The 23,600-nt window shown below is 41.7% G+C and overlaps 1 protein-coding gene across 3 annotated transcripts in view; it reads right to left on the minus strand.

Annotated features, from left to right (window-relative positions):
* The window catches only part of LOC137342184 (protein-tyrosine sulfotransferase 2-like), a 120,751-nt gene that overhangs the window by 46,981 nt on the left and 50,170 nt on the right, over positions 1–23,600 (minus strand). For 2 of the 3 annotated variants that reach the window (XM_068005932.1, XM_068005931.1), the window contains 2 exons: positions 19,405–19,566; positions 12,480–12,581 (listed from right to left, as the gene is read on the minus strand). The gene's annotated coding sequence lies outside the window, so the exon portion shown is untranslated. The remainder of the gene's footprint in view (positions 1–12,479; positions 12,582–19,404; positions 19,567–23,600) is intronic. The other variant, XM_068005933.1, reaches the window with a different exon arrangement.

Consider the following 23,600-nt stretch of genomic DNA (forward strand, 5'->3'; position numbering starts at 1 on the left):
TTATTTTATCTTTAAATATAATGAACAAAAAGACATGTTCAAAAAATGCAAAGAACGTTCAGTATTCACGAGCTTGACCAGATGCAACGGTGCAGCAGTGCACATCGGCTCATTTACCAACTTTTCAGAGAAGAAAGAAAGTCCTACCCTCAAAGTCTGCAGCAAAATGGGTTTCTTGGTGTGTTTATAGCCCTTTGGTCCTATCCTCCAAGTTGGGTTTGGGTGGTTGGAAAGGCTAGACTGGGTTATTGAAAGCCCTTTGGACCCTCAATTCCCAAGCAATGTTGCATATGGAGAGCTAGCTTTCAAATGCTCTGTATAAACAACTTGAAATCTGTGAAGCAGATAGAAAAGCTGCTTTTCAGAAATGGTCAGCTGGTACCAATCAAACCCTATCGCACCCGGTTTATAATTGTGCAGGTGGCAAAATTAGATTAAATTAAAATAAAAAAGCACATACATTTTGTTTCCAATGTGGGAGAACAGGAGTATAGCAGAAGCCTGAAACAGTTGATGCTCCAGTATAATGCTGTAAGGTTGGCAAATACAATCCACCCTGTGACACTCTCAGAACACTGGAGGCCACACCTTCCAGCATCTGCTGAAAAAATGTATTAATAAATAACAATAAATTGGCATGGTCTCAGACAGTTATCACACTCTAGGCTTAAGTATACAGTACATGTTAATAAAGCCCAAATCACTCCATTGAACAAATCAGCAAGAACAGACAAGTTGTGAGAACCAAAAACAGCATAGGTGTTGCCATGACAACAATGCCTGAATGATACTGCACAAAGCACTTACAAAGAGCTGGTTTCTCACTCTGATTTCATGGGGATAATTTTAACCCCCCCCCCACCCCCCCCAAGTACGGGCAGAAGAGGAGTGGGAGGCGAGTTAAATTATTAAAAATGGGAAACCCGACCACAACACACCGCGAACGCGCTTACTTCCGGTTTATCTGGGAAGGATTGGAGGTCGGATGAGTAATCCACTCTTGAGAGGCAGGTTGGTAATTATAATATTTAAATGAGGCTCCGTGCCTCAGATTTTGTTAGCCATTTAAATTTAACGGTTGCAGGCTGGGTTTCCCGTGGCTCGGGAAACCCGGCAGCTAAAGGGAAGCGAGAATTGCCAGATCCAGCAAGTAAGTGCTTTTCCAGCACTGCTTGTGGGCCAGGAGGAGCAGGAGTGCTTCCCCCCCCTGGCCCCCCAAGCAAACCTGCTGCAATCTTCAGACCTCCCCCCTTCAATCGTCCGCCTTTCCCGTATTTCTGGGTTTCCCAGTTGCTGACATCGCGCCGCTCCCTCCCCACAAATATTGAGGCCCATGTCTCCCTCTTACAAGCATGCCAATTAGACTGCTGTTCATCTGCGCTGAATTCCTTGCTCTTAATTATAAAGCAGGGTTTAAAAAAATGTATAAACACATGATTGATTCTCATGTATAAACACATGTTCTCCATTTTTGGGGGAGGGGGTGGTAAGTATGAATAATCTTGGGAGTCAGAGGGTCCAAAAGACCGCAAATCACTAAGGAATAGATCTCATTCCTTTATAGGGTGTGACATTTCAATATTATTTGAACTTAGCTTGGGCGTTAGATCTATCTAATATAGAGGGGCTTGTTGTGCCGAATGATCTTATCCAGTTATCTTTTGTTCTTATTTATTCATTTGGAAAGTACATCTAAAGAAATTGTTACATGATCAATCCTGCATAGGCTTTACAATTATATTATTTTAATGTGTATTATCCAAATGTGAAGAATCACTATATGCGGTTAGATATGATGATCTTGAATATCTGGTTTAGTAACAGTAAAAATAAAGCAGCGAGGAAAACTCATGAAAAAGCAGCAATGCAAGTTCAACATAACTTTATGACAACGTTACAAACGGACCATTTACAACAGCTTATTCCTCATAGGAATGTTCAAGTTGCATTGGCAACTCTTGCAAATAAGTAGCACCACATAAAATCAGAATGCAGTTGAAGGGCATTGGGTTCTACCCCTGGACATGTAATGCAGTTATCTTTCTCTGGAATACGTAGCACTAGTATTCCTTCCATGGACATATTACAATGAGACTGAGACAATTTGGAAGCACTGGAGTTTTGGTAGTTAATACATACCCAGATAAGTGGCAATAATAATCCCAACATTTATAAAATACCCTGCTACTTCAGAATATTTTGAAGAGTTTGACAAATGAATTACTTTTGAAGTACAATTACTATTGGAACATAGGTAAATGTGGCAACAATTCTGTACCAACAATGCCCCACAAACAACAGTAAGATGAATGATCAGTCTGTCTATTTTTGGTGGTGATGGTTGAAGGAGGAATGTCGACTAGGACATCGGGGTACCTGAAGCACTGATGCATGCCAAGTTTTATTATCAGGCATGAAGGTCTGGGGCCTACTAAGCTTCCAATATACATAACTGGCCAAAATAGAACTCTCAAGCCTTTTGAGCGCTTGGCCTTTTGTACAAAACAGCATGCAAGACATTACTATCTACAATTTTATTTAAATTGGGATGCTCCCCATAATACAGTAGGGAGGTATAAGCAGCTTCTTTAATACTGATGATATGCATATCATCAGTATTAAACAAGCACTGCTAGGGTGGCCTGTTCCCTTCACTTCAGTTTTCATTGTTAAAGGTACATTGATGTTATTGCTGTATTTTTAGAAACTGCTTGTTTCTGCATTGTTTAAATTTTGTTGTACAAAGGGAAGCTATTGAAATTTGCTGGTGTCTTTCTATAGCTACTTAAAGCTGTATTCCATCTTCTGTAAGGGTCCACAGACCGAGGCTCAGCTTTGTGGACCTCTCTGAGCAGCAGTGCACACGGAGGCTCAGAGTCTCTCGACATGTAGTCGAGGACATCTGCAGCCTCCTTCATGCCGAGCTGCTCCCGGCTGGCCCGAGCACCATCTTCTTACCTGTCGCTGTCAAAGTCACCACTGCCCTCAACAACTTCTCCTCCACATCCTTCCAGTGTGCCACCGGGGACATCGCCGACGTCTCTCAGTCGTCTGCACAAAAGAGCCCTGCAAATACACCTACACTCACTCTGCAGTGACACAATGGGTGGCATCAGTTGTGGGACTTCATTGTGATCCTCAGGAAAGGGCATTATTGCACAAACCAGACAAGATTCGCAAAGACGTGGCAGTAGTGATGTGAGTTGGTCAGAAATTAAATATAAGTAAAAACCATGACAAACCCTCAAACACCCTTGCGCAGCTCCTTCATGCTCACGACACGTTTGCCTTACGCTTCCTACTGCACATATGTGATGCATGCCCTGTGGCTGCAGCACAGGTAGTGGCAGGTTGAGTGAGACTGACCGTGAAAGAGATGCATGAGAGGGTGAGTATGAGATAGAGCCATGAGATTGTATGAGGATTGGGTTGAGTGGTAGTGGCGGGATGAGTACTGGCGAGGTGAGTAAGTGCAGGTAAAATGAGGATGAGGTTTGAGTGGGTGTGAGGGGTGATGTGACAGAGTAGTGTTGGCTGTGCAGAAGGAGATGTGGGGTGGGGGCGGTGATGTGGCAGATGGAGTGTAGGGGAATGAATAAGTGTACTCACTTTGGCTGACCTACTTAGGTCATAGTAGCGCCTCCTGCACTGTATGCAGGTGCGTGATATGTTGGTGGTGCAGGTGACCTCCTCTGCCACCTCGAGCCAGGCCTTCTTGGTGGCAGAGGCAGGCCGCTTCCTCCCGCCCGCCGGGGGAAGATCTCTGTCCTCCCCCACCTCCTCTTCACCCCATCCAATGATACCTGGAGTGAGGCATCATTAACCTGGGAGCGGCCTTCCCCCTGGGCTGCTCCATGCTGTAATTTTTCCTATTTGTTGCAGCATCAGTCAGTGGAGGACTGCCCCATTAAATAGAGCTCCTCCAGCTGACAGACCTTACTGTGCATGCGCAGTCCGCCCGACGCGCAGCTCAGCAGTGGGGAACCCGGAAGACCGGGTAAGTGGATCCAATTAGGCTGCAATCGCGCGCGGGGCAGACTGATTTCGCCGGGCGCGTGCCCCCCGCCGCGAACCCGCAGCCCTGGTAATATCAAGCCCATTAACTCTGTGATGGGAATCCTTCTGATGGAGATAAGGTCAAGGGGAACTCACAGCTGGGAAGGAAAGGAAACCTACAAAGAGGGAAGGAAACCTACAAAGAGCATGATCCAGAGCCAGTGGAAGGAGGTGGCATTGGCAGTAAGTGTCACCTCCCACAAACCTCAAGTGGCAAATCAATGCTGCAAGAAGTTTAATGACCTGACCAGTTCGGCCAAGATGAGAGGAGTCACAGACTGAAGCGAAATTGATGCATGTTTACCCCTGCTACCCACTTTGCCCTCCCCATGTTCCACACCATGTCCTAAGGGATATACATGAGGGACCCCCTTTATCTGAAAGTTGCCCTTTATGAGTTGGTCCCATATCTAGCTGGCAGTTGACAACAGTTCGTAACTGTGGTCGTAATCTTCATCTTGCAGAGCTTCAGACTGCTGAACCTTCTGCCCAAGGTCATCGTTCCCATCTTACTCCAGGTCAGTCAGATTCAGACTTTTTCTGATGGCAAAACTGTGGAGCATGAAGCAAGCCATAATGATCCTGAAGACTCTGGTTACTGTACTATACTGGAATGAAAGAAAGAACGAACTTGCATTTATATCGCACCTTTCATGACCTCAGGATGTCCCAAAGCATTATACAGCCAATGACGTAATTTTGACGTGTAGTCACTGTTGCAATTCAGCAAATGCAGCAGCCATTTTGCACACAGCAAGGTCCCACAAAGAGCAATGAAATAACCATGTTTTTTTTTAGTGATGTTGATTGAGGGATAAATATTAGCCAGGATACCAAGGAGAACGCCCCTACTCTTCTTCGAATAGTTGCATGGGATCTATTACATCCACCTGAGTGCACCCCCGATCAGTCAAGAAACCTAAATCAAGCATCAAGAATGCCAGTTGTCCATTCTATAGTAATCCTTGTAGCACACTGCATCTTATTACATTCATGTTGTTTAGGGGTTCTTGGGTTCCATAAGAGGGTCATGGGCCACAACTGCAGAGGGTAGTCCTTGTCCCCGAGCAGCCAACTAGACTCCTGTCCTGGGCCTCTGAAGAGTGCTGGGATACTTGACTATCCTGAGATGAAGGAATCATGACCGCTTTCAGGGTAGCAGGCATGAACATGCATGATGATACGCTTGGCATCACTGCACATTAAGGAAGTGAAATCCTTTCCTGTAATGATGCATATATGGTGACACATGCATCATCAATGGGCCCCTGAACCTGGGAAAATCCAGCCACTTTATAAAATTGTATCATCACTTCTCGCTGATGGGATGTGTCCACTGGGAAAGAGATAAACTTGGCTGCTTTATGTATCGTTGGCTGCAGATTGACTATTGTGACACATATCCCACTATATTGCCTGAACCTGCCAAGTAGAAAGTGCCACTGGTAGTGTGGTGGTTCAGGTTAATGTAGGCTCCATAGCTGGTGAAAACATTTGGCACGCCTCTTATGACTTCTCGTGGGAAGCACAGCCTTCTGATGCACTGGCATCTTGACAAGTTCAGATAGGAGCACCTGCGTTGGCAGACATGGTGCAGTAGTCATCTGCAGGTGGGTACCAACCAACAGCTATGGTGCCTTACCAGTCTGGTGTCCCATAATGTTTCCTCCTCAAACATTCATGACAGCTTCCTTTTCAACCATTTGGCTGATTAAAACTGACAAAGAAAGGGCTATCAAAAATCCTCAAATAATCTTGGACTATTTTCAACAGAAAGTTACTTAGCATTTTCTCTCCTTATCCCTCCTCTCTTTCAGTCACCCTGTACTATGCTGCATTCCTTGGGTAGGTCACAGTATGCAAGGCTTCTCTTGAGTGTCACTCTATTGCTGGATGTTAGGAAGTACATAGGGTGATCCAGAGTGATGCACCCTTGGATTTTCCCTGTGAAGGGAAATTTGTGAAGGGAACTTATTATGTGGTGAATCAGAGATGTGAACCCATGGCCCATCATTCTACTGAACAGTAAGAAACACCAAAGTATGAGGAAAATATTCGACAACTCAGTCAGTATTGCAGAGCTCCAGTCTTTTTTGATGGTTCTCCGAATCTTCTTCACGGACTTCTTCTTAAGTTTAATCTTCTTTTCTTAATGGAGGCATACAGACTCACACAAGGATCAGAAGATAAATAACTGGAAGGAAGCACTTCCTAGAATGAAAAAGCTTCCTGGCTCCTTGCAGTAACAACCATTTTTTAAGAAGCATGCTAGGGTTTTCTACAGGGGTCTATTCAAAAACATTTCCCAGTACCCTTTGCAAACTCCCAAAACACATGAACAATGTTTCTTTTCCCTTTTATAAAAAAGATGTTCTGATGAAAGGTCTCCAACCAAAATGTTAACCTGTCCTCTGTTTTTACACGCTGACAAACCTACAGTGTATTTCCAGCATTACCTGTTCTTAGTTTTCGGTATAGTATAGAAGGTAGAGAATTATGAATAGTATTTTAGCCTTGCAGAAAAATATGTTTCTGCTGTGCTTGTGCCACAGAAAGTATGTATGTTTTAAACTGTTTTGAAGGACAGTCAGTATTCTGAGGGTCAAGTTGTTCTATTTGAGAAGATCAGGGATTCTCAAGCCTGTTCCCAATGGATAGAAGCCAATTGCATTGTCACCAACAAATCTTTATCCATAACAACTTAAGCTGGAAGAATGCATGCAAAAATCTTGGCTCAATTCATCTTTGGTCATCCAATCAAATATTCAAAACCAACAATCTAACTTACTGGACAATTTGAATTTAAACTAATGAAAATAAGTCAACGCTAGTTAGTTGAAAATTAAATGAAGATAGTAATCTGTAGCATTACCCAAGCTCCTTCATAAGGTCATTCTTTTTTTAAAAAAAAGCTTGGTTTACCAACACCAACTGTAGCAATACCTGCTTGCCATCAACTATCAACTTGTTTTCCATGAGAAGTGAATCTGCTGTTAAATTCTACATGATCCTGCATATTTTTCATTTGTACTTTTAGACAGTAATGCGCTTAGTTTGGTACCTGAAACTAATGGTAAATGTCCTTCAGTGTTGCAAATGTAATTGTTGGATGTGGAGAATTATTTCTTAAATGTGGGTTTTCATCTTCATGACTCTTCTATACAAGTCTATTCCATGCATTGATCACTGTGTAAAGAACTTCCTACTATATGTCTTAAATTAACTTTTTACTAGTTTGAACTTATGTTCTCTTCTCCTACTTTCATAATTTACTTTAAAGTAATATTCTGGATTTACTTTTTCCACTTAACCATCTTATATGGCTCTCCGACACCTCCTTTCCAGACCGGAAACCCCAAATTTCACCAATCTTTCCTTATAACTCAGACCATTGACACTAGGGACACAGGAGAGGTACCAATAGTTTGGAGACAGGCCAATGTGGTGCCAATATTCAAACAAATGTTGATTGTTGCTATGCATTGATTGGACATGTTCAATATCAAGTCTAATACTCTTAGGCCTCTAAATGGATAAATATTGGCCAGGACACCAGGGAGAACTCCTCCTCTTCTTCAAATAGAGCCATGGGAACTTCTACATCCACCTGAGGGGACAGACAAGGCCTCGGTTTAATGTCTCATCTGAAAGATGGCACCTCCAACACTGCAGCACTCCCTCAGTACTGCACTAAGGTGTCAGTCTAGATTATCTGCTCAAGTATCTGCAATGGGATTTGAACCCACAACCATCTGATTCAGAGGCGAGAGTGTTGCCACTGAGGCAAGACTGACACCTAAGATAATTTTGACTTTCCCTCCAGTCCAATGTTATTCCAAGTGATTACTCTTTCTCCTACATTAGTCTTTCCAATACTACCAGTAAAATAGCCAACTTTATTGTTCTTGCAAAGTCTTGCAAATCATTTCCATTAAGAGGAGCAATGTCTTTATTGTCAGAAACATCAGTACAATGTCTGTTCTGCAAATTTTCCAGTGCTGCTTTTATTTTTACAAATAATAACTCACTTCAATTACCTTTTCCCAGTTCTTTTTAGGTAGATAAAAGACATAGTATATTTGATATATAAAAGGAATTTCTAGGAGAGAACAAAAGATGTAAAACAATGTTAGGGGTTCTCAGGATTGTATTAACTACTTGAAGTTAATCCTCATAATTGAAGTCATCAGAATCCTCTGGACTAAATTACAGTTAAAATACTGTACATATACATAGGTAGAAATGAAACAGGTGATCATACTGTCATCAGAAGTAGAGGTGAACCCAAGACCAGAATATAATACTATATCTACCTCAAAATATTTTCCTAGAACCCACATTTCATTTCAACCAACATTTTAGTTAGTTTTAGCATAGTTATGGAAAAGGACAAAGATAGAACAGGAGTTAAAGTTCTCCCGTTGGGGAAAGACCAATTTTACTAAGCTAAGAAGTGATTTAGCAAAAGTTGACTGGAAACAGCTACTTGAAGGTAAATCAATGTCAGAGCAGTGGGAGGCATTCAAGGGGAAGATTCAAGGGGTGCAGTGTAAACATGTTCCCACAAAGAAAAAGGGTGGGGCTGCCAAATCTAGAGCCCCCGGATGTCAAGGAGCATACAGGGTAAGATAAGGCAGAAAAGGAAAGCTTATGTCAGACACCGAGAACTCAATACCACAGAAAGCCTAGAGGAGTATAAAAAGTGCAGGAGTGAAATTAAAAAGGAAATTAGGAAAGCAAAGAGAAGGCATGAAAAAATATTGGCAAGTAAAATCAAGGAAAATCCAAAGATATTTTATAAATACATAAAGAGCAAGAGGATAACTAAGGAAAGAGTAGGGCCTATTAGAGACCAAAAAGGTAACCCATGTGTGGAGGTGGAAGATGTTGGTATGGTTCTTAATGAATACTTTGCGTCTGTCTTCACAAAAGAGGGGGACGAGTGGCTACAGATATAGTGGATGCATTGGTTGTAATCTTCCAGAATTCACTAGATTCTGGAAAGGTCCCAGCGGATTGGAAAATTGCAAACATAACACCCCTATTCAAGAAGGGAGTGAGACAGAAAGCAGGTAACTATAGACCAGTTAGCCTAACATCTGTCATTGGGAAAATGCTAGAATCCATTATTAAGGAAGTAGTAGCAGGACATTTGGAGAGTCATAATACAATCAAGGAGAGTCAACATGGCTTTATGAAGGGGAAATCGTGTGTCTGACAAATTTATTAGAGTTCTTTGAGGAAGTAACGGGCAGGGTGGATAAAGGGGAATCAATGGATGCAGTATATTTGAATTTCCAAAAGGCATTCGATAAGGTGCCACATAAAAGATTACTGCATAAGATAAGAGCTCATGGTGTTGGGGGTAATATACTGGCATGGATAGAGAATTGGCTAACTAGCAGAAAACAATGAGTCAGGATAAAGAGTCATTTTCAAAATGGCAATCTGTAACTAGTGGGGTGCCGCAGGGCTCAGTGCTGGGGCCTCAACTGTTTACCATATATATCAATGACTTAGATGAAGGAACAGAGTGTCTTGTGACCAAATTTGCTGACGATACAAAGATAGGTGGAAAAGCAAGTTGCGATGAGGACACAAAGTGTCTGCAAAGGGATATTGACAGGTTAAGTGAATGGGCAAAAATTTGGCAGATGGAATATAATGTGGGAAAATGTGAAGTCATCCACTTTGGGAGGAAAAATAAAAAAGCAAAATATTATTTGAATGGAGAAATACTACAAAATGCTGCGGTACAGAGGGATCTGGGTGTCCTCGTACATGAAACACAAAAAGTCAACATACAGATGCAGCAGGTAATCCGGAAGTTAAAGGGAATACTGGCCTTTATTTCTAGGGCGATGGAGTATATAAGCAGGGAAGTCATGCTACAACTGTACAGGGTGCTGGTGAGACGACACCTGCAGTACTGCGTACAGTTCTGTGCCCGTATTTAAGGAAGGACATAATTGCATTGGAGGCAGTTCAGAGAAGGTTCACTAGGTTGATTCCGGGTATGGAAGGGTTGTCTTATGAGGAAAGATTGAACAGGTTCGGCCTATACTCATTGGAGTTTAGAAGAATGAGAGGAGACCTTATTGAAACATACAAGATTCTGAGGGGACTCATTAGGGTAGATGCTGAGAGGATGTTACTCCTCATGGGGGAATCTAAAACTATGGGACATAGTCTTAGAATAAGGGATCGCCCATTTAAGACAAAAATGAGGTGGAATTTCTTCTCCCAGAGGGTCGTGAATCTTTGGAATTCTTTACCCCAAAAAGCTGTGGAGGCCGAATCATTGAATACATTCAAGGCTGAGTTAGACAAATTTTTGATCAGCAAGGGAGTCAAAGGATATGAGGAAAAGGCGGGAAAGTGGAGTTGAGGTAAAAATCAGATCAGCCATGATCTCATTGAATGGCGGAGCAGGCTCGAGGGGCCGAATGGCCTAGTCCCGCTCCTATCTCTTATGCTCTTGTGGTCTTACGATGCAGACATTGTAATTAAGGAAGAGGAGGATTGTGAAATATTGGATGGACTAAACTTAGTGAGAGAGGAAGCATTAAGGGGATCACCACCTCTGAAAGTAGATAAATCACCTGGGCCGTATGAAATTATCCCAGGCTATTAAAAGAAGCAAGGGAGGAAATAGTGGAGGCTCTGACCATCATTTTCCAATCCTCACTGGATACAGGTGTGGTGCCGGAGGATTGGAGGACTGCTAATGTTGTACCATTGGTTAAAAAGGGAGCAAGGGATAGACTGAGTAATTACAGGCCAGTCAGTCTAACCTCGGTGGTGGGCAAATTATTGGAATCAATTCTGAGGGACAGGATAAACCGTCACTTAGAAAGGCACAGAGTAATCAAGGACAGTCAGCATGGATTTGTTAAGGGAAGGTCATGTCTGACTAACTTGATGGAATTTTTTGAGGAGGTAACAAGGAGGGTCGATGAGGATAGTGCATTTGATGTAGTCTACATGGATTTTAGCAAGGCTTTTGACAAGGTCCCACATGGCAGACTGGTCAAAAAAGTACAAGATCATGGACTCCAAGGGAGAGTGGCAAGTTGGATCCAAAATTGGCTCAGTGGCAGGAAGCAAAGGGTAATGGTTGACTGGCGTTTTTGTGATTGGAAGATTGCCGTGGGAATCCCTGTGGGATTCCGCAGGGCTCAGTACTAGGTCCCTTGCTTTTTGTGATATATATTAATGATTTGGACTTAAATGTAGGGGGCATGATTAAGAAGTTTGCAGATGACACAAAAATTGGCCGTGCAGTTGATAGTGAGGAGGAAAGCTGTAGACTGCAGGAAGGCATCAATGGACTGCTCAGGTGGGCCGAAAAGTAGCAAATGGAATTCAATCCGGAGAAGTGTGAGGTAATGCATTTGGGGTCGGCAAACAAGGCAAGGGAGTACACAATAAATGGGAGGATACTGAAAGGTGTAGAGGAAGTGGGGGACCTTGGAGTGGGATGTCCACAGATCTCTGAAGGTAGCAGGACAGGTAGATAAGGTGGTTAGGAAGGCATATGGAATACTTTCTTTTATTAGCCGAGGCATAGAATATAAGAGCAGGGAGGTTATGCTGGAACTGCATAAAACACTGGTTAGGCCACAGCTTGAGTACTATGTACAGTTCTGGTCACCACAATACAGGAAGGATGTAACTGCACTAGAGAGGGTACAAAGGAGATTTACGAGGATATTGCCAGGACTGGAGAATTTTAGCTATGAGGAAAGATTGGATAGGCTGGGGTTGTTCTCTTTGGAACAGAAAAGGCTGAGGGGTGTTTTAATTGAGGTGTACAAAATTATGAGGGTCCTAGATAGAGTGGATAGGAAGGACCTATTTCCCTTAGCAGAGAGATCAATAACCAGGGGGCATAGATTTAAAATGATTGGTAGAAGGATTAGAGGGGAGCTGAGGAAAATATTTTTCACCCAGAGGGTGGTAAGGGTCTGGAACTCACTGCCTGAAAGGATGGTAGAGGCAGAAACCCTCAACTCATTTAAAAAATACCTAGATGCGCACCTGAAGTGCGGTGACCTACAAGGCTACGGACCAAGTGCTGGAAAGTGGGATTAGGCTGGGTGGCTCATTTTCGGCCGGCGGGACATGATGAGCCGAGTGGCCTCCTTCTGTGCTATAAATTTTCTATGATTCTATGAGTCTATGCTGAATTCAAATACAACATCCACCAATCATTTAAATTCTCAATTACATTTAGAAATCAAACTATTTGACCCATACATTTCTAGCTGTGAAATTGAAAGTGGTATACACATATGCACGCTGTAAACAGCAAATATTGTAATAATTTTTTTCTTCTCTACAAGGAAGAGTTAAAGTATGAATCTTTATCTTGTGCATGCTCTAAACAAATAATTACATTTAACACCTCTACATTATCATACCTTATAGATGCAGCATTTACACCATCTTATTCTGTGTTGTAAAATGATCATTTTGGCATTTTACTGTCTTCTTCCCCATGTAAATGCAGGAGACACAAAGACCTGGGGAGGAAAAAACAAACACAAAACACGCCATTAAAAACAGCTGAATCTAGTACTAATCTCTAATGCAAACTGCTGCTGAACAATGAAGGCAATTTGTTTCATAAATTTATTTTAAATATGTCCAAACCTGGAATATAAAAGAATGTTGCTTGTTTAAGTTTTTTTCCAGACATGGGGCATAGCCTGTAGTTATACTTCTTGTTGGGGAACGGGGGGCGGGGAGGCTACTGGGTATGTAAAATAGTATCATACTATCAACCATCAGGTACCCTAACTATACAATGATGTGTTGAAAATTACCAGTGTATCTCACTCCTACATGCAATATTTGTTTCTTTTCATGGTTTCTCTTCATCAGAATTCTCTGAAGTGGAGAGAAATTGACTAGCTATTGTTACTAATATTTATTCAAAAAATGCACCTGTTTTGGGAACTAGCCAATGAATTAACTTCTACTGCAAGTGTTCCAGGTGCAACCATACAAAAATATACTTAGTCATCAAATGAAACAGAAGTCCTGATTTTAACCCAGGCTGCATTCCGGGAAAGAAACCCCAACGGACTCCTCCCAAGCCTAGACCATGTTAAGTCAATGTTGTAATGTAGAAATGTGGCAGCCAATTGTCGCACAGCAAAGCCCCACAACAAACGGCAATGAGATAATGATCAGATAATCTGGCTGAATCCTAGAATCATAGAATGGCTACAGCACAGAGGAGGCCATTCGGCCCATGCCGGCTCTTTGTAAGAGCAATCCAGTTAGTCCCATTCCCCTGTAGCTCTGCAAATTTTTTCCCTTCAAGTGTTTATCCAATTCCTACTTGCTGCATAAAAAGGTTTTTCCTCATGGAGCCTTTGGTTCTTTTGCCAATCACCTTAAATCTGTGTCCTCTGGTTCTCGACCCTTCTGCTAATGGGAGCAGTTTCTCTTTCTTTACTTTATCTAAACCCTTACCGATTTTGAACACTTCTGTCAAATCTCCTCTTCCCTGCTCTAAGGAGAACAACCGGAGCTTCTCCAGTCTATCCATATAACTGAAGTCCCTCATCCCTGGAACCATTCTAGTAAATCTTTTCTGCACCCTCTTTAAGGCCTTCACATCCTTTCTAAAATGCGGTGCCCAGAATTGGACACAATACTCCAGTTGTGGCCGAACCTGTGTTTTATAAAGGTTCAACATAACTTCCTTGCTTTTGTACTCTATGCCTCTACTTATAAAGCCCGTATGCTTTTTTAACTGCTTTCTCAATCTGTCCTGCCACCTTCAAAGATTTGTGCACATATACCCCCAGATCTCTGTTCCTGCACATCCTTTAGAATTGTATGATTTAGTTTATATTGCCTCTCCTTGTTCTTCCTGACAAAATGTATCACTTCACATTCCTTTGCATTAAATTTCATCTGCCATGTGTCCGCCCATTCCACCAGCCTTTCCACGCCCTCTTGAAGTCTATTACTATCCTGCTCACTGTTTACTACTCTTCCAAGTTTTGTGTCATCTGCAAATTTTGAAATTGTGCTCTGTACACCCAAGTCCAAGTCCAATATATATCAAAAAAAGAAATAGTCCTAGTACCGACCCCTGGGGAACACCACTGTATACCTTCCTCCAGACCGAGAAACATCTGTTCACCACTACTCTCTGTTTCCTGTCACTTAGCCAATTTCGTATCCATGCTGCCACAGCCACTTTTATTCCATGGGTTTCAATTTTACTGACAAGCCTATTATGTGGCACTTTATAAAACGCCTTTTGAAAGTCCATATACGCAACATCAACCGCATTGCCCTATCAACCTCTCTGTGCCTCATCAAAAAACTTAATCAAGTTAGTCAAACACAATTTGCCTTTAAAAAATCCATGCTGGCTTTCCTTTATTAATCCATACTTGTTAGAGTGACTATTAATTTTGTCCCAGACTATCGTTTCTAAAAGCTTCCCCACCACCGAGGTTAAACTGACTGGCCTGTAGTTGCCGGGTTTATCCTTACACCCTTTTTTGAACAAGGGTGTAATATTTGCAATTCTCTAATCCTCTGGCACCACCCCCATATCTAAGGAGGATTGGAAGGTTATGGTCAGCACCTCTGCAATTTCCACCTTTACTTCCCTCAGCAATCTAGGATGCATCACATCCGGACCGGGCGTCTTATCTACTTCAAGTACAGCCAGCCTTTCGAGTACCTCCTCTTTATCAATTCTTAGCCCATCCAGTATCTCAACTACCTGCTCTTTTACTGTGACTTTGGTAGCATCTTCTTCCTTGGTAAAGGTAGATGCAAAGTACTTATTTAGTACCTTAGCCATGCCCTCTGCCTCCATGCGTAGATCTCCTTTTTGGTCCCTAGTTGGCCCCACCCCTCTTCTTACTACCTGTTTATTATTTATATGCCTATAGAAGAGTTTTGGATTCCCTTTTATGTTAGCTGCCAGTCTATTCTCATACTCTCTGTTTGCCCCTCTTATTTCCTTCTTCACTTCTCCTCTGTACTTTCTATATTTGGCCTGGTGAAGGATAAATGTTGGCCAGAACACGGTGGAGAACGCCCCTTCTCTTCGAAATAGTGCCACGGGATCTTTTACGTCCACCTGAGAGGGCAGACAGGGCTTCGGTTTAACGTCTCATCCGAAAGACGGCACCTCTGAGTGCAGCATTCCCTCAGTACTGCACTGAAGTGGCAGCCTAGATTTGTGCTCATCTCTCTAGAGCGGGACTTGAACCCACAACCTCTCACTCAGAGGCAAAAAATGCTACCACTGACCCACAGCTGAAAACAGGAGTAGCACTCCTGCTCTTCCTGGGCCATAATAAATCTAGCAAAAATTGAAAAAAATTAATACTTCTAAACCGATGCTGTTTGACACTAGCTTTTGCTAGTGGCTCCAAGGCAGTGCATGATTCGCGTTTTCAATGTTAAAATTATGTTGGGGTCTGAATTATGTCATTGTGCCCTGACATTTCAGTATTTATGAGGCCCCCACCTGCCTGTGGTGGGTGGCCTCCATGTTCCCCAAAACCTGGTAGTTAAAATCACAAGGGGCGCGAACATTGCACAAACCCCCTCTGAACGCCATTTTAACAACCAGCACGCCGGGCAGGCAAGACTAAAATCAAGGAAGTCAGATTTATTTCTGTAAAGGAAAAAAAAATGGAGAAAACATTTAAAAAAGAGTAATGTACAGCTCCCATTATGTTCTAGTAGGTAAAGGTGCCATCTGGTGTAGTAGTGAGCCATACGGAGCAGAAGGTCAATTCCAGGTTCATGCTGATCAGTTGATCTCAGGTGGGGTGGTGGAAGGGCCACTATAATTGGTCTGTGTGGCCTCAGTCTAGGGTACCCATTCTTCATTGTTAGGTAATGATTCCTGTTGGAAACTGTGCATATGTGACTGTCCAAGTGTGAACAGTATTGGGGTTGGCTATCATGCCTTCCCATAATTGAACAGCCTGCCAACAATCACTATTTCAGCTTATAAGTGAACATTGAATTTGCTGGTGCCTTTGGAACTGTATCCCACCAATGAATTATTGTCTTAAGGAGAGAAAGGAAGAAATATTTTAATACAGTCCCCCAAATTAATTATTGTAATACAGTAAGTTAGAAGCCATAGAATTTCCTACTAATCAATTGTTTCAATCACAACAAATAAGCCGTGATTGTAAAAGTCACCACATGACAACAACAAACTGCAGTGGCATCAGCATTGTTAGCCACCATCAGCACAAAAACAAATCATTAGTAACCCTACTACATTACAATAGTATACCTCTATCTATCTATAGAAATCTATCGATAATATGGGCATGATTTTGACCCTGAACCGGGAAGGTCAAATTGCGGACGGGAAACTCGGAAGTATGGGTTTCCCGGATGTCCTTATGATTTTGAAGTAAGGACGTCTTTTTTTTTGTTGATTTGCCGTCCGACTGGCCAGCCTGATTGAAAGGCTGACCTCAGTCGGACGGGAGTGCAGTCAGGGAGAGGATGTTTTCAGGTAAGTTCAGGTAAGTCTTTGATTATATGGATTGAGGGGCGGTGGCATGGGAAGTCAGCCATGGGGGTCGGGATCGGGGGTCATCGCGGGAGTCCGCGATCGTTGGGGGGGCGGGGGGAGGGAGTTGGGGGTCATTGCGGGGGCCTGCAGTCATTGGGGGGGGGGGGGTTGCTGCAGGTAGGCTTGTTGGGCCTGGGGGAAGCACTCCTGCTCGTCCGGGACCACAAGCTGTGTGAGAAAGGCACCTCCATGTTAGTTTTGGGCCTTCTCGCCGCCTTTCACATGGTGTGAAAGAGAAGACCCGGGAATCCCGGCCCCCAGGGGTTGAAATTGGAAGCTTTGCAAAAATGGAGGCCTGCAGCCTCCATGAAAGCTTTTAGTCACCTACCTGCCTCCTGGGAGAGGGTTGGTCACCCGCCCCTCGTCCCGCCTCCTTGAACACCGAAAGTGGGCGGTTTGGAGGCAGGTCGGGGGTGGGTCTGAAATGGTTGCGATTTTGAATGCCCCACCCTGCCCCCAACCCACCCGTTTTTCAATGTTAAAATTGTGCCCTATATCTCTAGCTATCTATTATATATTAAATTCAACATGTGGGGCACGTGTTTCATTGAAAACTTTCACAGGCACCTTACCCCGATGGACAAACACATTATACTGCCTGTAGTGTCAGTTATGGCTGTAAGAGGCGGTGGGATGAGATTTCAATGTTAAGGGTGGCAGACCTTGCCTGTCACAGGTTCACCCAGCCTGGTGTCACACTATGTAATAGTGAGCGTATATGGTTTAAAAACTTTTAACGATTCATTTTAATTTCTTAGTAACTTCTTTTACATGATTTCTAAAATCGTTTTAAAATATTTTTATATTTTTTTACCCTGCTAGGCCTCCTGATCCTGTTTTCTGTCACCGACTCATTGCCCTCCCTGCCTCTGGATACCCAGAATATATAGCAGTTAAATATTTTTAAATACTAAATTTGGTTCAGCTAACTTTTGGGCCTACCTGTCCCCATGGTCCCGACATCAGATTAAATCCTCATTTCAGCTAATTACTAATTTTTGCACGACTCACTGAGGTGTAACACATTGAGGGTACTAAAAGACGGGCATGTGTTAGATTCAAAACATTCAATTATATAGATGCAATGAAACAAAAGTATAGGTGGGTTTCAAAAAAAGGGCAACTAGAGACAGGTAAAGAAAGTATTAGAAAAAGTGAGAGAGAAAGACATCACAAAGGACAAGTGGGAACTAAAAGCATTTTACAACTATGTTAAGATTAGAAGGAAGATCAAAGGATAGATTAGACTATTAAAGGATAAATTGGGAAAAATTAGATGATCAGGATATGGTAAATATATTAAATGGATTCTTCACATCAATTGGTACAAAGAAAAATTATAGAAACATTCCAGCCATAGTAAATTTGTAAGTGATTAATAATACATATAGAAGTTAGTAAAGAATGTGTTAAGCAGAAATAGTAAAAATAAAATGAAAGGATTACCAATGGCAGATGTTGATCCAGAAAAGGATTTGAGAGTAACCATTGACAATACCCTGAAAAGTATCTGATCAGTGTGAAGGAGTTAGAAGAAGGCAAACCAGTGCCTCTAGAGGGCACTGGATTGCAAGTCGGAACAAGTTGTACATTGTACAGATCAAATGGTGAGGCTAATTCAGGGGTATGCCGTGCAGTTTTGATCACCCTACCTCAAAAAGAATATAGATGCTTTACAAAGAATTCAAAGAGTAAGTAGCATGACTCCTGGCCATAGGGAACTAAGTTCGCGAGCTAATTTACCTTGGACACCAAACATAAGATTAGAGAATACAAGTGCAACATGGTTCAAGATCAGCAAAATATTGCCCCCCCCCCCACCCCCAACAGGATACTGGGAACGTGAAATAAATTCCCAAACAAGTTAGAGTTAGGATCAATGGACAACTTTAAAAAGGAGCTTGATATCTGTTCAGAAGGGGAATTGAGGTAATAGAGATCTTACTTGCATTACTTAACTTTTTAAAAATAACAAAGTAGAGAGGGAACATAAAGTCTGGAGCAAGAAAAGGCCATTCAGTCCATTAAGCTTGCTCCATACAGCGTTCATGAATATTTACTCTATCATGGACTGTATCTCTTTTGCCCCCTCCCATTTACTAATAATTTGATTCTTACCCTATTTTTCATTGAAAAACATCAAAACTCCGAGCTATCAATATCTCTATAATCTTAGTGTTCCTTAAAGTAGGCACGTCAGGTGGTGGTAAGCGTAATTGTGAAGGACGTCCACAATAGAATAAATGTACGTGGGTCTGGATTTTCCTCCAAGGCTATTTTGCTTCTCGGCCCCATTTCCCTTCATTTTAAGTCATTATAGCACCCGAGTTCAGGCTATATACCAGAGGAAATTCCAGCTTATGAAGTCTGAATAGAATAAGTTTGATTTGTAAAATAACCTTTTCTCACTCCACAGTTTGTCTTTAGTTTTCTTCCTCTAGCTCCTACAATCTTGAAAAATCCTAATGGTCTACTTCGACTTTCCTCCTCCTATTACCCCACAGAATTGCTTCCAGTATCCATCTCACCTGGCTATTGCCAGGATTCAATTCCACTTTGTGGGAAGTGGATGAGAACATTATTAGGAGATAGTGATATTGTAGTTGAATTTATCGCTATCTCCCTCACCCACAAATTCCACATACAACACACCACAAAAGGCTCACAATATCATCTACCACCTGTTGCCCAGCTATGGTCTACTAAACAGAAAGAAACAGTCAAGCATAGCTTCTTAATTTATAAATTGCTATCTTCCTAACCTTTTTTCGACGAGGTAGGTTGTCACTTTGGTGCAAGTAAGTTGACCAAACAATTTGCAACTCCTGTGCTGCGTGGTTCAGTCTTCACCACTTAATAGCAGCAATTGTGTGCATGCTATTCTCTCCATCTGGCTCTGAAAAACTGTTTTTGGATGACAACAGCTACAGCAAAATAAACAAAATAATTGAGAGCATGTATGATAAAATTATACAAAGATTGTTAAAAAGATCTGATGCTTCTATATACTTTCCATCCTAATGGTAATTGAAATTGCATAGACAAATTATAATTGTAACCTCTGGGAAAAAGTCTCAGACAAAGCACACACCCTGTTGTCACATAGTATAATTAGGTCACCCTTTTATGTTCAAGAAAGGATGATTCTTTTTTCAAGAAGTGGTGATGATTATCTCAAACGGTCATGTGAGGGGAAAAAACTAAGCTGTGATATAAAATTTTACTAGGTGAAATTGCAGATATGGCAATAGTCCAAATACACTGACAGTATTGTTTAAAAGCACATTTTTGTTCTAGATTACACTAAAAGTACACAATATTTAAACAAAAGCCATGCCATGGTTACAAATTTGGGATGTCTGTAGACACCTTTTTGGGTTCAATGGTGTCGGTCACTTCTGTAAGCGGTCCGAGCACCATACTTTTATGGGAATTGACTCGTACTGCCCTATATTTACTTGCATAAAATTGTGATGTGGGAGTTTAACAATGGATCCCTCTCCTTGTGACCTGAACCAGATATTCATGTCGTTTGCACATATACTTCAATCTCTTCAAAGGTGAACCAAGTTAACAATGGATGAGGCAAGGCTTGGTTCAATTTGTTAAGCTGCATTAATCCACAGTAAGGCGAATATACAAAGCAATAGTTATGATCATATTCATTTGGTTAAAATTGATACAATTTATCTCTGCGTAGTAACAAAAATAATGAACACACAATGCTTCAGTGGGTTGTCTTGCTAGACTTGCAGATTAACTCTACAGTATTCTGACTTTTTGAGCCTGCCTTTTCTGGAGCCTTTCTATCTCAGCAATTTCTCTGTTGCAAAAGCTAGATTTCTTTTTTAAGTGTCTGTCATTCTGCTTTGTTTCTGATTATTCAGAGTCAGAAAGAGATCAAAAACCTTCAAACACAAGGGGTGTGGGGTGTTTATCAATTCACAATCTGCCAAATTTCTCATTATTTACATTCTGTGAGGAAACAGCAATAACACTAGCTTATTAACATCTTAACTACCTACTGTCTCAGAATTTTTTTTTAAAAGCTGCAGGAATATCATATGCTTTTAAAACAACATTTAAAGTAACTTTTTCCCCCAAATATCCAGAACCATGATAGCCACTTACAATAAAAAAAAGACTGCATTGTTCTTTAAAAAAGTCTTGTATTCTGAATTTTCAGCAAGTACAAACAAATCGAGAATACAGCAAGCAATCTGTTCTGATGATGGGTCTACCTACACCTGAAAAGGTAACTTGTTTACTCTCTCTGCAGATACTGATTGATCTGCTAAGTGTTTCTAGTGTTTACTGTTTTTATTGTACGAACTCAAAGAGAGTATTCCTTGGTTAATGGCAATAAATTGTTTTTTTTTAATGAATTACTAGCTGATTTAACATGATATTGCTCAAGGGCAGTCTGGGGCCTAGATCACAGTTGTGAAATTTAGCTGTTAATTTCACTTGTCTCTTAGGCCACTAGTCAGTCTGAATAGGCATATCCCAGGTCATATCATGGCATGCTCGATGGACCCTACAAGAAATGTGTGCAAAATTAAGTGCACAACTTCATTTTCCCCCTGACGCAAATAGACCTGTTATTCATTTGAAGCCAGGTATAAGGGACACGTGTCATGAAATTGACTTGATCAGTGATCTCCCTCCATGCAGTGTGTGCCTGTACTTTTACTGGAGGGTGATCTTCAGTCCCAAAGAAGAGCACCCTTCTTTGGTACACCTCTTATAGCAAGATCTCCATCTTTTCAGCATTAAAGCAAGCTGTGTTGCCCACAATTTCCCTGTACCACTCTAAACAACTAGTGCACTTTTCTCTCAGCCCCACAACTTGCCTTTAATGGCCAAGCTGCAGCTCTTGTAAAAGCTGATTCGCCAGACTTTATGCTCCCTGCATGTCAAGTTTGTTTGGCAACTTTTTCATTCTCCAGTAACCTATTCAAATGAAGGGAGGGACTCCTATCAGAAAATTTAGCATGGCCCACTCTCTGAACTGTCTATGCCATAGTCCAGCTCAATCTGCCATTCTTGAGGCATCAGAAACCATTGGAACTAGCTTTGTACTATATTTTTAGTTAACTTAGCTGAACCTGGAGCTGAACTGTCCATATTGCATTAATCTAAGATCCAATTAAAGGACTCCAAAAAAGGGCTTCAAGAATTTCAAAAGGCTTTGTTATTTTGATTTCAGAAAATGGCTTTAAGTATTAATGAGGATTAAATAACCTATTTTTACTTTTCTGGATTTATTTTGCTTCTGTATAAATTTCTATCTTACAAATAATACAATTTGTAGTTTGGTCTGAAATAGATGGGTTTGTCAGTGTGACATTTTCTGCTATTGGAATGATAATGGAATCCAATAGAATGCATTACATAAATCTTTCCAGTGTGTAACTTGAAAAAAGGGTCATTTTTCGTCCTATGGCATGCTAACATATTCAATACCATACTCAAAGTTTATAAGTTTCAGATTAAAGGGGGTATAACTCATCCCATGGCAACTGCTTTGTTGTTATGAGTAACAAAAGAACTTGAAAAAAAACCTTTAATTTATATAGCGCCTTTCATTACCACTGAAAGTTCTGAACCGCATCACAGCCAATAAAGTCCTTTTTTTTTAAGTGGTCACTGTTGTGATGTAGGGAAATGCAGCAGCCAATATGGACACAGCAAGGTCCCTACATACAGCAGTGAGATAAATGACCAGATATGATTTTGGTGGTGTTGAAGGAATAAATGTTGGACATGACACTGGAACAACTCTCCTGCTCTGGTGCATCTGACATATTTTACGTCTGTCTGAGAGGGCAGACAGGGACTCAGTTTACATCTCATACGAAAGACAGCATTTCCAACAATGCAGCATTCCCTTAGCAGTGCACTGAAGTGTCAGCCTTATGTGTTCAAGTCTCTAGAGTGAGGCTTGAACCCATGACCTTCTGATTCAAGAGGTGAGATTGCTACATCTGAGCCAAGACTGACAGTACAAATAATGTCAGAAGAAACCCAACTTATAACACAAACGGTCTCATCTATTATGCCCCGAAATCCAGAGGCATCTTAATAAAAAGGACAAGGTAGCCTGCTCGAATAGTATCTAGGACACAGACATCTGATGCAATTAATTCCTAGCTTGCTGCAAGATACTAAAGACAATAGCCCACCTGGACTTCTGACAAGAAAGAGAAGACCCAACGTTTCACTCCAGGGTCGAGCCTCAGTTCCTGCTCCAGTAAAAACCTGTGTGTGTGGAGCGCTAGAGTGGTCTCCATTTAGGGATAAGCTTGCCCCAAGAAACTAAACCAAATGATTGTTGCAGAAAGGGATATTGTCCTGATTTATGAACCTGACGGTGGACATTCCCAATGGGTGTGCTACCTCCATAGTGTGAAGGTTTTATTGGTGTTCCTTAAATTAGTCCATCAAGAATTCGAACTGACCTCCAAAAACGCCCTTTACATCAAACGGAGGCGGCAAATGCTGCTGGTGTAATTTCCAGAGAGAAAATTAGGCTAATCTGTAAAGCACAATCCCAAATGACATGCTTCTAATTCCTGCATTGACTGCTTAATAGCGATGCCTGCTGTTACAGTATGGTGATGTAAAATTGGTCATCAGCATTGCTTCAGAGGACTCAGTTATAAATCAAGACTTCAGCTTTGAATAGGGGCCACAAAGAGGTATACAACAAGATAGTGAGGGCTCCTAGAATTCTGCAGCATCTCATGGCCTATTTCTGTGGCAACCCCAACCAAATTCTGAGCCACTGCGTCAGAGAGATGGCGACTTACCAGTAGAAACACACCGAAAGTGAAGATTCTGCCTGGATGCCCTCAATACAGGACTGTGTTACAGAAACAATAACTTCCATTTATATTAGCTTTTAACAGAGAAAGCGTTCTAAGGCATTTCATAAAGGCACAAGGTGGAAAAAGGA

This window comes from Heptranchias perlo, chromosome 25 (assembly GCF_035084215.1).
Source record: "Heptranchias perlo isolate sHepPer1 chromosome 25, sHepPer1.hap1, whole genome shotgun sequence".
Classification (NCBI taxonomy): Eukaryota; Metazoa; Chordata; class Chondrichthyes; order Hexanchiformes; family Hexanchidae; genus Heptranchias; species Heptranchias perlo.